The sequence below is a fragment of the Chironomus tepperi genome, unplaced genomic scaffold (genome assembly GCF_022539635.2).
Source record: "Chironomus tepperi strain 1889 unplaced genomic scaffold, CSIRO-AGI_Ctep_v1 contig_11, whole genome shotgun sequence".
Taxonomy (NCBI): Eukaryota; Metazoa; Arthropoda; class Insecta; order Diptera; family Chironomidae; genus Chironomus; species Chironomus tepperi.
Window position 1 is genome coordinate 1,418,151 of NW_027226133.1, and position 13,029 is coordinate 1,431,179.

The window sequence follows — 13,029 nt, forward strand, 5'->3', positions numbered from 1 at the left end:
AGTTTCTCGCAACATTTATTTTTATACCAAAACTAGACCCACAACTGAATGTTTAAAAAAATAAAAATAGTCTTCCGATGTGAATGAACTGACCAAACATTTCAAGTTTTTATCCGGTATGCATCAAGGTTAGACGATGATACAAATGACGAACATAAAATTAAATCAGTTTATGTAAATTAAGCAGTTCTGTTTTTTAAGAATTCTGATAAGATGAAATTGATGACCGACAGCAAAACGTTCTGCCTTTCGGCAACACCTAATTAAAGAAAATTGTTCTATAAACGACACAACTAATTTAAATAGAAAAACTAGTAATGAAGCGGATCACGCTTCATGGGAATATTCACACCATACGTAGATCAAAAAACTGTACAGAAAAGTAAGAATTAAAAACACAACTTGAACAAAACAATTGATTTATGAGATAAATGTGATAAAAAATGATTATTTACACGTTAACTAAAATTATTTAAATGAATGAAATGCATCCCACCATTTCTCATCTCACGGCATCATATTTTCATAGATATGCAGTTTCTAGTGCTTGGGAAAATTTTCACGCCTTCACTCGCTTCGCTCCGTTCAGGTCGCAAAAATTTGTGAGCTTCGCTCAACCAAGTCCGAACTGCGTTCGAACTACTTGAGTTCGAGCTTCGCTCGAACCATTTCTCATCTCACGGCATCATATTTTCATAGATATGCAGTTTCTAGTGCTTCGCTCAACCAAGTCCGAACTACTTGAGTTCGAGCTTCGCTCGAACCATTTCTCATCTCACGGCATCATATTTTCATAGATATGCAGTTTCTAGTGCTTCGCTCAACCAAGTCCGAACTACTTGAGTTCGAGCTTCGCTCGAATCATTTCTCATCTCACGGCATCATATTTTCATAGATATGCAGTTTCTAGTGCTTGGGATAATTTTCACGCCTTCACTCGCTTCGCTCCGTTCAGGTCGTAAAAATTTGTGAGCTTCGCTCGAACCATTTCTCATCTCACGGCATCATATTTTCATAGATATGCAGTTTCTAGTGCTTGGGAAAATTTTCACGCCTTCACTCGCTTCGCTCCGTTCAGGTCGCAAAAATTTGTGAGCTTCGCTCAACCAAGTCCGAACTGCGTTCGAACTACTTGAGTTCGAGCTTCGCTCGAACCATTTTTCATCTCACGGCATCATATTTTCATAGATATGCAGTTTCTAGTGCTTGGGAAAATTTTCACGCCTTCACTCGCTTCGCTCCGTTCAGGTCGTAAAAATTTGTGAGCTTCGCTCAACCAAGTCCGAACTGCGTTCGAACTACTTGAGTTCGAGCTTCGCTCAAACCATTTCTCATCTCACGGCAACATATTTTCATAGATATGCAGTTTCTAGTGCTTGGGAAAATTTTCACGCCTTCACTCGCTTCGCTCCGTTCAGGTCGTAAAAATTTGTGAGCTTCGCTCAACCAAGTTCGAGCTGCGTTCGAACTACTTGAGTTCAAGCTTCGCTCGAACCATTTCTCAACTCACGGCATCATATTTTCATAGATATGCAGCTTCTAGTGCTTGCCGTTCAAGTCGCAAAAATTTGTGAGCTTTGCTCGCCCGACTTGGGTAGATTACAGTACTTTTATAGAACACTATACGAGCCGGGCTGAGCTTCGCTCGCCCGACTTGGGCAGATTACAGTACTTTTATAGAACACTATACGAGCCGGGCTGAGCTTCGCTCGCCCGACTTGGGCAGATTACAGTACTTTTATAGATCACTATCCGAGCCGGGCTGAGCTTCGCTCGCCCGACTTGAGGAGATTACAGTACTTTTAAAGATCACTATACGAGCCGGGCTGAGCTTCGCTCGCCCGACTTGGGCAGATTACAGTACTTTTATAGATCACTATTCGAGCCGGGCTGAGCTTCGCTCGCCCGACTTGGGTAGATTACAGTACTTTTATAGATCAGTTTACGAGCCGGGCTGAGCTTCGCTCGCCCGACTTGGGCAGATTACAGTACTTTTATAGATCACTATACGAGCCGGGCTGAGCTTCGTTCGCCCGACTTGGGCAGATTACAGTACTTTTATAGATCACTATTCGAGCCGGGCTGAGCTTCGCTCGCCCGACTTGGGTAGATTACAGTACTTTTATAGATCAGTTTACGAGCCGGGCTGAGCTTCGCTCGCCCGACTTGGGCAGATTACAGTACTTTTATAGATCACTTTACGAGCCGGGCTGAGCTTCGCTCGCCCGACTTGGGCAGATTACAGTACTTTTATAGATCACTATACGAGCCGGGCTGAGCTTCGCTCGCCCGACTTGAGTAGATTACAGTACTTTTATAAATCACTAAGCCTTATAGTCCAGTAGGATCCGTATAATTTCCAGAAACATAAAAACAAGATTCAGTAGGATCAATTTCACTTCTAGACCATTAAAATAAGATCCAGTAGGATCCATACAACTTCCAGATGCATAAAAACAAGATCCAGTAGGATCCAGTTCACTTCTAGACCATTAAAATGAGATCCAGTAGGATCCATATAACTCCCAGACACATAAAAACAAGATCCAGTAGGATCTAGTTCACTTCTAGACCATTAAAATAAGATCCAGTAGGATCCATACAACTTCCAGATGCATAAAAACAAGATCCAGTAGGATCCAGTTCACTTCTAGACCATTAAAATGAGATCCAGTAGGATCCATATAACTCCCAGACACATAACATATCCAGTTCACTTCTAGACCATTAAAATAAGATCCAGTAGGATCCATACAACTTCCAGATGCATAAAAACAAGATCCAGTAGGATCCAGTTCACTTCTAGACCATTAAAATAAGATCAAGTAGGATCCATACAACTTCCAGATGCATAAAAACAAGATCCAGTAGGATCCAGTTCACTTCTAGACCATTAAAATGAGATCCAGCAGGATCCATATAACTCCCAGACACATAAAAACAAGATCCAGTAGGATCCAGTTCACTTCTAGACCATTAAAATATGATTCAGTAGGATCCATATAACTCCCAGACACATAAAAACAAGATCCAGTAGGATCCATATAACTCCCAGATACATAAAAACAAGATCCAGTAGGATCCAGTTCACTCTTAGACCATTAAAATAAGATCCAGTAGGATCCATACAACTTCCAGATGCATAAAAACAAGATCCAGAAGGATCCAGTTCACTTCTAGACCATTAAAATGAGATCCAGCCGGATCCATACAACTTCCAGATGCATAAAAACAAGATCCAGTAGGATCCAGTTCACTTCTAGACCATTAAAATAAGATCCAGTAGGATCCATACAACTTCCAGATGCATAAAAACAAGATCCAGTAGGATCCAGTTTACTTCTAGACCATTAAAATGAGATCCAGTAGGATCCATACAACTTCCAGATGCATAAAAACAAGATCCAGTAGGATCCAGTTCACTTCTAGACCATTAAAATAAGATCCAGTAGGATCCATACAACTTCCAGATGCATAAAAACAAGATCCAGTAGGATCCAGTTTACTTCTAGACCATTAAAATGAGATCCAGTAGGATCCATATAACTTCCAGACACATAAAAACAAGATCCAGTAGGATCCAGTTCACTTCTAGACCATTAAAATAAGATCCAGTAAGATCCAGTTCACTTCTAGACCATTAAAATGAGATCCAGTAGGATCCATATAACTCCCAGACACATAAAAACAAGATCCAGTAGGATCCAGTTCACTTCTAGACCATTAAAATAAGATCCAGTAGGATCCATACAACTTCCAGATGCATAAAAACAAGATCCAGTAGGATCCAGTTCACTTCTAGACCATTAAAATGAGATCCAGTAGGATCCAAGCAACTTCCAGATGCATAAAAACAAGATCCAGTAGGATCCAGTTCACTTCTAGACCATTAAAATAAGATCCAGTAGGATCCATACAACTTCCAGATGCATAAAAACAAGATCCAGTAGGATCCAGTTCACTTCTAGACCATTAAAATGAGATCCAGTAGGATCCATACAACTTCCAGATGCATAAAAACAAGATCCAGTAGGATCCAGTTCACTTCTAGACCATTAGAACGAGATCCAGTAGGATCCATATAACTCCCAGACACATAAAAACAAGATCCAGTTGGATCCATTAACTCCCAGACACATAAAAACAAGATCCAGTAGGATCCAGTTCACTTCTAGACCATTAAAATAAGATCCAGTAGGACTTCCAGATGCATAAAAACAAGATCCAGTAGGATCCAGTTCACTTCTAGACCATTAAAATGAGATCCAGTAGGATCCATACAACTTCCAGATGCATAAAAACAAGATCCAGTAGGATCCAGTTCACTTCTAGACCATTAGAACGAGATCCAGTAGGATCCATATAACTCCCAGACACATAAAAACAAGATCCAGTTGGATCCATATAACTCCCAGACACATAAAAACAAGATCCAGTAGGATCCAGTTCACTTCTAGACCATTAAAATAAGATCCAGTAGGATCCATACAACTTCCAGATGCATAAAAACAAGATCCAGTAGGATCCAGTTTACTTCTAGACCATTAAAATGAGATCCAGTAGGATCCATATAACTTCCAGACACATAAAAACAAGATCCAGTAGGATCCAGTTCACTTCTAGACCATTAAAATAAGATCCAGTAGGATCCATACAACTTCCAGATGCATAAAAACAAGATCCAGTAAGATCTAGTTTACTTCTAGACCATTAAAATGAGATCCAGTAGGATCCATATAACTTCCAGACACATAAAAACAAGATCCAGTAGGATCCAGTTCACTTCTAGACCATTAAAATAAGATCCAGTAGGATCCATACAACTTCCAGATGCATAAAAACAAGATCCAGTAAGATCTAGTTCAATTCTAGACCATTAAAATGAGATCCAGTAAGATTCAGTTCAATTTATTTTTTTGTTTGTTTACAAAAATGTATTTTGCAATAATCGACTATAATTTGGACCAAAAAAAGACAGTTTTTTACATCTTGTGCCTTAATGGAAGCATCTTATGGCTCCAAAAACAATACAGTTCTTGCCATACCCATTCCCTACCAGAAGCAAAAAACCCGAAGTCTTAGTATTGAGTTTGAAGAGAGATATCGTGCTGATTAACTAACTAACTAACTAACTAACTAACTAACTAACTAACTAACTAAATAACAGAAAGTGTTTTTTTGCGATTTCTCTGCACTGGAAGCACCAATCAAGATGCGGTTTTCACTGTTGGATTGGTATTTTCAGGCACAGACTTTCCACCATTGGAAATATTTGTCAATTCTGTAAGTCTGATGCAGGAAATTAAAAAAACTGAAATTTCAAAATACCAAAAGCAATATATTCACCCAAATTGAAAATTTGGTGTGAATATGACAAAACGTCTATCCGAGATTCTATTTCCATTTGAACACTCCCGGAAGGCACATGTCATAGAAATGACCAGCCTTAGGTTAGCGTGACTCTTGCCTTTGGACAGATTCATCGAATTCCGACCTTAATACAGATTCAAGTTCACATATTTATTTTGCTGGCCTTAAAGATCAGCTGTGATTCATGGCTTCTCTCAGTTAACGTCTAAAACTGGCTCTATCCCTGATTACCCTTTGTCAAGTCCGCATGCAACCAGATTTCCAGACATTTCTACATCATATGCTTCCCGGGACTTGTTTACGCTTAACAAGCACATCCAATTAGTCATTCCGATTAATCGTCTTTTCCGCTGTAGTTTTTTCATTATCTTGGCTATTTTCCAGTGCTGACATTTTTCTGTTTTTATGGAAGACCTCTTCGGCATGTATTTGCGAAGGTGAGAATTTTTTAAATGTCACATAAGCATCTTTAAATGGATGCAAATGACTTGTTTCTTGCGTCTATGAGAAGGTTGAGATTTGATAAATTATTGCTATTTAAAAAACGCATTTTGTGCGAGCTACTGCTGGGGGGCTGTTTGCTTGTTAGGTAACAGTTCTTTAGGGGGGAGGGGGTTAAAGGGGTTTAGATTAGGTTTCGTTGCATACAACGATGTTGTTGGAGAGAGGAACAACGATGTTGTTGGACATAAAATCGATTTTTCATGTCACGTAATGTTGAACGTCCCCAACGACAGTTTTGGTTAAGATCATCAAAATTGAATTGCAAATTTTTTTCAAAATTTGACTCTGACAATCGAGTTATTTCGCATATTTCCTCGAATAAGGTTACCTTACGGAGGTTTTAAGCCTTCCCGTAAGCTCTTTTATTAACGCGATTTAATCTACTTGGAGATGGCTTCCATTTGGTGCTTAAAGAGATTTTTAATAAATTTTAGAATTTTTGTTCAATTTTAAAAGTTGAATTCTTCCAAAATTTCCCTTTTATAAAGAACTCGACATGGACTTGAATTTTGTATCAAAAAGTAGATTTCGAGCTTTCTATCAAGTAAGGCAATGTCCAACAAGATCAAGCCTACTTCCAAAGAATCCTCAAATTCTCAACAATCCTCAAAAAAAAGTCCAATATCACGACATGTTCTCTCACAATCAATAAGCATCACATTAAAAATTCACAATTTTTCAATGACATCTTATCGCATCTCATAGTCAAGAATTCTATGCTGTCGTCGTCGACAACAAGAAAAAAAACCCAACATGTCAAGTACAAAATCATCCAATTTGCTGTTGCAATATAAACATTGTATTGTCTGCAATCTAAATGACATCCAATGCATAAAGTTCTCGACTGTATGAAAAGCATATCACATATACAGAATGACTTGAAAAAGGAAGTGAAGCAATAATGATTGTGTCGTGAATGGGGAAATGAACGACATGACAAATTGTAAACGTTCTCGTGTCATAAGTATCAACGTATGACGGTAATAGTGGTATGTAGGATTTTTGTGGAAGTAATGAAGCTTTTCGGGATGAAAATTTTGGTTTGGGATATTTATGATGTGTGCTTTTATTGATGGACATGCATATGAGGAAGGGAAATGGTCTGTAAAGATGAGCAAGTGATCTGTCGATTCGTAAATTTTGAATTTCAATGCTAATTATTGGTCCAGTCAGACAAAGAAAAGCTACAGAATTTTGTGGCTAAATTTACATAGATCTGCCTAGAGCTGTAAGTCGAGTCGATTTCAAGTATATAAACTCAAGTCGACTTCAAGAGCGTCAACTCAAGTCAACTTCAAGAGTGCAGACTCAAGTCAGCTTTAAGCTCTGATTCTAACGTCCATAAGAAACTTTCAAGCTTCTAATCCACGTCACTCATTCTCAAAATAGAAATTCTTGAGAAATTCCATCTCAGCACATCACAAAATAGTCTCCATCTATTGAGGTCACACAAGGTCGTTCCAATCTTGATGATCATGATTGCTGCTTAAGCAACCGGCAGTAAACAAGTCAAAAAATTATAGATTACCGAAGCAATGTAATGAAATAATATAATAAACTGTGTATGCTCTTTTTCACATCGCTGAATGATGGAACACAATTGATCATTCGCTTGAAATGCTTACAAGTATTGTTTCTTGTTGTTGCTGTTTTCATCCGCTATGATGCTATAATAAATTATCGCAGATTATCTAACTATTTATAATGCGATTATGATGTGGCTTGCTGCTATTCTACAAGCACACAAAAAAACATTCAATTTGATGCTTAATTCTTCAGATGATGTCAATTAAGTGCTTAATAATTGAATATATTCGATTTCATTCTTTGTCTTACAAATGTCTTGTCAAACAAGTTTTATCTTCTCAATTATTCACTTTATTTGTGCTTATATATCAATAAATTTTTTTTTGCGCTATTTGTTGCTCTAAGTCAATTTAATTAAAATGAGAATGAGATGATGGAATGTTTGACTTTGGAGCGTTGTATAAAGATTTTGTTGATCTTATGAAGAACATTTGAGATTTGAGGGACATTGTGGATGTGAGGTTTATTAAGATTTGAGTTTTATTTTGGATATACCGTAATGTTAGCTCAATACTGCAGACGCACATCTCAGCCGACTCCTACAAAACTACAAAAATCGTCAATCTTTCTTTATTTGCAATTTATCGACGCATTTTATAGACGAACCCCCAATTTTATAAATATCGTATATGTTTTTTAGCTTCCACAAAAGCTAGTTGTTCCAAAAATACACAACTCATATATTTTACCTTTGGCAATCATTTCGATAGAAAATAAATAAAAGTTTTTAGATGAATGTGGCAGCTAGCACATATTTTGCATAAGAAACTTGATGTTGTTGCTGTTAGAGGAAATAAGCAATAAATATTTTTTTAAAAAAGTGTAAACTAGAAGCTATGACTCGTATAGATTTAAATGCTGTTTTATTTGGGGTTTTTGTGATGATTTTTTTGGGGAACGATTGAATTTTTGTGGAATTTCGACAAATTTTGCTTAATTGTTCAGAATTTTAGGATCAAACAGAGTGACTCTAATTAAGAAGGCTCCGCGACGCAGCTTTTAAGGCCATATGGAAGTGATTTCCGTTTTGTGTTGGTTCCCGAAGTCTTGATCTTGACAAATTCGTGAGACCGAGATTATTCGGGAATTTTGGTCACGTTCTCGGCATCTGGAACCCTTAATTGATTAAGGAGCTTTAACAGAGCCTTCCTCATTTGTGTCGCTCGGTAACCAATCTAATTCAGCATAAAAATCATTCAATTCATCCGCCAAATCATAACAAAACCCCATCAAACATTTATGCATAACAATATACACTAAAACACACACTGCAATTACCATGAACTGAGGAATAAAGTCACAAAGCGATGAACAAAATTATACTTGCATAATTAATCTTCACTAAACCTGTGTAATATTACTCATTGCCATATAAAAAAAAAAACATATAACAAGAATTTATTTATTGAATAATGCAAATGTATAAATCCATATTCAATTCATAATGTATTTACATACATGTCAACATAACAGCATGTAATCAAAATACCATCAAAAAGTGCTTCGAAAACCTGCTTATTTGTCGCATTGCTCATTCAATGTATAATAATTTTTTCAGGTAAAAACACAAAGTTCAATAAGCTCATGAACTCATATAAACAATAAATTTATTTGATGGCGGTAGGAATAAATGCAAAAAAAGTCTCGAATTAATTCCGCCCCAAAAAATACCACCATCGATTTACTGGAGAGGCACTGAACATGCTTTATATTGTATTATTACAAACAGTCGATTGTGAGACACAAAAGTATGTACGGTAATTATGATTAAATTTCTCCACCTCCATACAAAACAATTCAATACACATGATGTCATGTGTGCATAATGCGACAGTATAACAATAAAAAAAAATCAACTCTCTACAAATCGATCGATTAGTCATCGATTCTCATGGCATGCATAAATTCATATTGAATTGAGTATGCTTGTTAAATATGTTTTTAGGGGTTAATGTGAATGGCTTCTGGATGGGAAGGAGTATTAACTGGATATGAGAGCCTGAAGTTGACTCGAATTAAAAATGGAGTCAAGTCAAGTTGATTCAAATTTTATGTGAAGTCAAGTCGACTCGATTCGACTTTTCCATACGATATCCGAGTCGAATTTGACTTTGCTGGATATGAGAGACAATTTTGGAGTCTGTAGGGTTGTTTTGTGTTGAAGGATTATGCAAGAGTCGTGAAAATTTGCCACAAACAATCATCATGATGCCATCTGACCAACTTCACGTCATGATGCTCAAAAGGCGACGTTACGGTGTTCTTGCGACTCTTTAAAATACAGACTGAAAAACTTACTGAATGTTTTGTTAGAAAATATAATAAAAACTAGTTGAAGTTTAAACTTTGTCCTTTTCCTTCTTCAAAAGAAGCCATTTAAAGCTTCTTAAAGGTCTGTGAATCATTAAAAGGGACTCAACTTATTCAACTCAGCAACAAAAGGCTTTGAAGCTTTAAACTTTCTTTAATTTTAAAGTTCGAGAAACTTCAATATTCTCTTCTTAATTCAGTGGTGGGCAACCTGTGAGCTGCGGCACACTAGTGTGTCACTAGAAAAATTTGAAAATGTCTTGAATCAGCTGTGGTGTGTGACATAATTAGCAATATCATCTCACAAGATTGAGACTTACCACAAAGGTAGCCAAGATTGTCAATATTGCCCATCACTGTCTTAATTCATAACTCGATAATGCTCTGTCATTGCAAAATTACTAAACAGCTGCACAACAACATCCTTTCATCCTTAACATAACATAACATCCCAACCGATTCCCAGAATAACAAAAAATCCTTCAATATTCCAATCAAATCTCAAACAGTGATGGAACTTCTTCAAAAAAAAAAAGAAGATGAAAAATGAAATTATGCTTCACACAATGATTAATAATTCTTCTTACATGCTGACTTCCTCTTTTTGTGGCGATATAAAAAGGAATTCTGTCATGTGGTTTACACATCGTCATAAGATCAATATTGCGATTGACATGAGATAAAAGTAGGAAGCATCACAACAGCATACAGTTTTTGCTCTTATCGATTTATGTTTATCTTGCCACTCTTACTTCCACTTCCCCCACTCACATTCACTGTTGTAATCTTCTTTCTGAATTATTGATATTCTCCCTTGGGAAATGTGTGTTGAGAAAAAAAACTTCGCGTTTTCATTTCAATTGCCATTGTCAAATGTGATTCTTGTTTCTACTCGATGCTGTCATATTCAGTGTCGTGGATGATGATGAAAAAATTGAAAAATCTTGTAACGATTCTTCTTTTATTTTATTTTTTTGTTTGCTTGTTCATTCATAATTTATTGAATATTTTTAGTTGGCCATGGAAGGGATTTATATATTTTTTTGGCAAGAATCTGATGTATTGTGATGTGAATTATCAAGGGATTCATTCATGTCGAAATGAAATGTTCTAGGATCAGGATTTGACAGCTACATTTTTGAAGTCTGTTACTTTGATGGAATCAGAAATGGTCTAAGATATTTGTGTTCTTAGAAAGACATTTAAAAGAAACAGGCTGGTTTCTTTCAATGCCAGGAAAACTGTAAAACACGTTTTGGAATTGTAATTAGATCACGTAGGACAATTTTATTGAATAGTTGACAATTGGTAATACTTTTTAGGGAAGTATCTCGAAATTTCTATGATTTCAAAGTTAGGTAGAATCATTTAATAGCTTAGTATTCAAGACATTAGGGATATACGTTGCGCAATACTTTTATATGAGCAATGGTATGTCCCAGGAAAACACACGGCATAGAAATGATCGAAACTCCTCCCCCAGGCTAGTGTGACTCTTGTTTCAGGCTAGGTTCGATGAAATCTGGCATCAGGCTAGAGTCAAGTCAGCATGAGACCAAATTATGGCTTCCGGGCTTCATACTTTAGCTTTATCCTTAATACAATTTTTTTTGTATGATTGACTCTGAATTAATGCTGAAAATGGTTTGAATTCATCATCAAGCCAGAGTCACGTCAGCCAGGTGTTGGAATTTAATACGGATCGGTTAACAGACTTGTGCTGTTCAGGTCATTTGTCTAAAATTCATTAAATCCATGACAATATTTTGAAACTTAAAAACCCATCAATTCTTTCTTTTTAAATCCATTCAAAATCTTAAACAATTTAAAGATGCCTTCACATCTTTTTTTTGTCTTAAAAAATCCAATTCACAAAATATTTATCAACACACCCTTTTATAGACATTATGTCCTTAACAGCATTTTTGACAACTATTATGTGAGGTCTATCATGGTCATCAATTCATTCATTAGTTCTTATAAAAACTTGGGTGATTTATTTTGCTTAAAAAAGATGAATAAAAAAAAAAGATATCAGAAGGCAATAAAATCAGAAGCTTAACCTGTCATAAAACAATAAAAGTGAATAAAACTCAAATCATCGATTTCTTATGCTATTAAATTGTTGATCGCTGTCAGGCGTGGAGAATATGAAATGTGGTTAAACAGTGGTGGACAACCTGTGTGTCGCGGAACATTTGTGTGGGTTTGGAATTGCCATGGACCGTATGCCGTATGGAGCTTTGGTCTAGGCTTGCCATCAAGGTGTCTCGCAGGTTGCCCACCACTAATTTTAAATCTTAAATTTAGCTATTAAATATTTTTGATTCCAATTTTATATTAGACTGCTGTTTAGATAAGCAAATGACAGACACAATCAAAGCTAGACATCGCACCAGTCGACATCCTTGAACTACTGATCCATAAAACTCTCACTCTCAAGTCACATTCTTATTCAAGAACCGAAAATCTGAAGAACTTCATACATAATATCAACATAAATTATTCTTCATCTTGCTTTTATGAGGAACTTTTTTTCCATTTAGATTATGCGTATATGAACGATTATGATGACATTACGAAATAAAATGGAATGTAGGAATGATAAGGTTTCACAATAATATTCTACTTACGTCCTTATGACGCCATTAAATGGCAAGAAAGATATTACAAAATACAATTTAGACATTGTTTCAATATATATGCTTTAAGAACTTTATTGAATTTTGCTTTAATGCCTTTTTCCTGTTGTGTGAAAATTGAAATCGAGATGTGATGATGCAGGTTTAACTTGAAATTGGAAGAGCTTGGAGCTTTTTTTGTCACATTTGATTTATGACCGCGATTCTTATGACTTCATTCAATTAAATACCGAGTGATGCAGATGAGGAAGGATCCGCGACAGAGCTTTTTAATCTAAAAGGAATCCCTAATAGGCAAAGAGACTGCTTTTAAGTACCGTACAGGTATTTTTGTATCATGTACTATTCTGCTCTTAGTCTGTTAGCGTCAAGTTAGCGTATGGCTCTGCCAAAGCACTGTCCCGTATAGTATGCAATCGCTAGAGCACCACTTCGTCACTGTATCCACGGTAAGACTCAGAGTTGCTCTCTCGATACGCAAAGGCTTAGTTCGATTCATTTTTAGAGCGCCAGCAACAAAACGTTTTAGTCAGGAACAAAAACCTGTTCAAACTCTTTATTAAATGTCTACGATTCACAATGGATCAATAGGAGCTAATCATCATCATCATCAGCG

The 13,029-nt window shown here is 36.4% G+C and overlaps 1 protein-coding gene across 1 annotated transcript in view; it reads left to right on the plus strand.

The window, feature by feature from the left end:
- tfc (triforce) overlaps positions 1-13,029 on the plus strand; it is a 71,313-nt gene that overhangs the window by 30,839 nt on the left and 27,445 nt on the right. The gene's annotated exons all lie outside the window — the stretch shown is intronic.